Raw genomic sequence first — 3,441 nt, 5'->3', positions numbered from 1 at the left:
GAACATTGAATCTCCAACCACGTCTTAAAAAAAAAAAAAAAGAAAAGCCTGGATGTTCTTGTTCTGTTCAAAGAGAAAACAGAAGGGGCAGTGGGGTGGTAGGTGTGTGTTTAAAAAATGAATGGCCAGAGCATAAATGTCTGCGTGCTGTTCTGTAAATGTATGCCTTACACCCTGTTTATACCGAGGCAGTTCATTTGAAACAACTCTGATGATAACTGATACCTGTACGGAGAGAGGCATGTTGGATGTGAAAAACAAAACTGGTGATTATCTGTGGGACACCTGACAATTAATCACCAGGAGCCAGCACATTTTAAAATAACACAGCTGTTAGTATTGCCCTGAGGTATGAATAACGTGTTTTCACACTGTCCTAGTTTTAAGACGTGTCAGTTCACACATTTTTTTAACATTGTGCGTTTCTCTGGTGTAGACGAGGCCGAAGTAGTATGTGGTGGAATTTAGAAATGTTCCCGTATGGAGAGTACACTTTGCCAAGAACAGGAAACCTCATCCTCTTTCATCTTCTCTCTCCCATGCTTTTTGTTGAAAGGTTTTCCTGTGCGTTCTCACATGCAGTTCATGTAAAGTCACTTCTCTTCCCTCAATAGAAGGGGAACAAAATTAGTATTAAGCAAGAGAGGGTAAAAGTAATGTTCCCTGAGACTTTACCTGGGAAAGATCAAAAAGTATTAGCTTAACTTTTTGTTGATAAGCGGATATAAAGTAGATACAGTCAGCAAAGCCTCTTGCAAAAATGCATTTGATGCCTCGGCTTTTTAAATTCATTTTCAGTGCTTTCAGATTTCCTTAGGCTGCTGTAATTTCACCATGTGCTGAGGCTGATTAGGACACCGACGCAGCAGGGTGAAATTCTGCTTTCCTCCTTCCTGGGCACACTGTATCCTCCCTCATCCTCGGCATGCCTCTTCCAGAGGGGAGGGAGGTGGTGGGCAGAAACCCAGCCACAACCCTCTCCTCCCAACCCAGAGCTCTGCCCCTTCCTCCAGTCGTACCCAAAGCCTGTTTGTCTCCTGTTTGTTCACGAGCAGAATAAAAGAATAATGTTTCCCTCCTGTGCACCAGACACCATCAGGGAGGTGAGTGTATTGCAGGGAAAGAAGGAATGTTTTTTTTTCCTTTGGTGCTTAGAGGTGAGAAAGGGATCACCTGCTGGAAACACTGGACCTGTGTTTATAGAGTCATATCTTCTAAAACTCACTGCGGAGTTTGTAGAAACATGAACTTTAAAAGTGCTTTGCTGACAACTTTGTTGCTTCTCCTGTCTGAAAGCATCACAACGATAAAAATAATGTTTGTGATCTATCATTTGCCACCATGAGCGCTGAGTGTGGAGCTGTATTTTCACATGCTTTCCTCCGAAGAGTTTCATGCATATATTTTTTTTTGCCTTTGAAATGGGACTGGGCAGCATCACTGATTCACTCCATTGGATTTCTAAATTTTGTTTGGCGAGATCAATGCAGTTTAGGGAAAAGAAACTCTACAGCTGAATATAAAACGTAGCTGGCTTTGCTCACTGCCTCCCTACAGCAATCATTGTCCCTAGCAAACATACAGCCTGAGCGCGATCCTGCTCCTATAGCTATGACTATAGGACTATGACAATAGTTACTTGCAAAGCTTGTTCCTTACAAATTGCGTTATCTCTAATGGTTGCTAGGATGCTTTTGCATCTAGGCCGTTGGTCCAAGATGCTAGTGTTGAAATATTTTTGCTGTTAAAAAAAATAAAATGTTTCCCACAGGGCTCAGGGTGGTCTAGCCCTATCAGCCCTGGGGGCCATGTTGTAGTTTGGAGATTTCCTCACAGGTACAGGGGTAGATCCCGCCTGTGCTGCTCCATACGTGTCCCACCTCTTGCCTCCCTTTCCTAGGGAGTGACAGCAGCTTTGGCAGTGTGGTGTCAACTATTTGGAAACATGCCTAAGCTGTTTAGGCTGTGCTGCCTGATCATCTGTTCCTTGTCCCCTCTGGGAAAGGGGCAGTAGCCCAAATGAAACGTGCTAGATCCAGCCAGGCCACTGCTTTGGCCTGTGCTGCCAAACTTGGTTGGGGAGGTAGGCTCCTTGCAGAGCTCCACCAGGCACCTGGGAGTGACAGTCTGTGGCCACCAAATTGCCAAAGTGCTCCTGATGGGCACCATGTCGGACTTGCACTGCTTCTTCTGGAACAGCATCTCTTCTGGACTCCAGGGCTGAAATCCTGGACCCTTCAACTTCTGGCTCCGGTGAAACCCTGAGACACAACTGGCCAAGGCTGATGTCTGTAATAGCACAGCTTCCACTCAAAACGCCCAGCCCAATCTCCCTTGTCATTAAAAATGTGAGATCTTTATGCCAAACCTAGCGTGCTCCACAACTTAACCATCTACTTTGCATGATGGACGTTAAGCTAGAAAAATAAAGCATTCCTGAGAAAATAAATTTTGGGAAGCTAAGTTTGCAGCTCCCATTTCACATTCTTTTCTTTTCATTTTAAATGAAGCATTAAGACAGCAATGTTGTGAGTTGCACTCTGTGTGTGGCGATCTTTGCTGCTGCATCCCATAACGGGAGGAGGAGAGGAAGTGTTGCTTGTATATGCTCTGCTCTGAAGTCTCCTTTGCCTTGCCAAAATCTCTTCGTTGGCTTTTTCTCCATATCTGGCTCATTGGAGCCATGCATTTGTTTTCCATTAGTTGCCTCAGTTAATATGATGAGTTTCTTTCTTATTATTCTTAAATATTGCATTTTAAATGAAAAAATAACACACTCCTTCAATGGTCTGATAAATTGTTGGAAGATGATTTGATAGCTGCCTCATGCTCTTCTTTTTACTCATTTTCCTTCTTTTTTTCTCAGTTTCATTCCTTTTCTTTGAGCCAGCCTTGCTCATCCACGCACCAAGTTTAATGTGTTTTCATGCGTGTTGTGCTGCACACAGAAACTCCCACTGTAAGCCCAAGTCCGACGTGTACTCTCTCAGGGAGAGCCCAGCTGACCTGCGTGCTGGGAACAGGACATTGGAGGTACCAGGGGCAAGATGATGATAGGTGAAAAGAGCAAGATGTGGTTAAGAAGCAGTATTATCATTTTTTAAATATCTGTCTCGGCTGGTTGCCTGACTCACTTTCCATCTATCTCTACATTTTCCACATCGGTTCCGGGGTTTTGCTCCTTTAACAGAAGGAAGTAGAAATAAAAAATAAAAAGAGAGTGCACAAGAGAATGAGTATTGAGAAATAATGCTGAAGTGAGATTTTTCATGTGCTCTTTGTGCACTATAAACCCACCACAGAAGTAGGACCATAGGATCAAGCCTTCCAAATTTCATACTATAAAGCTTCCTCTATCAAGCTCTTCAGTTTTCTTCTTTTCCCCTTTGCAAAGAATTAAGCCAACAGATAAGTCTTGCCTCATAGCCCAAAGGTCAATAA

Source organism: Aptenodytes forsteri, unplaced genomic scaffold (assembly GCF_000699145.1).
Source record: "Aptenodytes forsteri isolate BGI_AS27 unplaced genomic scaffold, ASM69914v1 Scaffold6, whole genome shotgun sequence".
In the NCBI taxonomy this organism is placed as follows: domain Eukaryota; kingdom Metazoa; phylum Chordata; class Aves; order Sphenisciformes; family Spheniscidae; genus Aptenodytes; species Aptenodytes forsteri.
The sequence above is the reverse complement of the archived record's forward strand: the minus strand, read 5'-3'. Positions refer to the sequence as shown.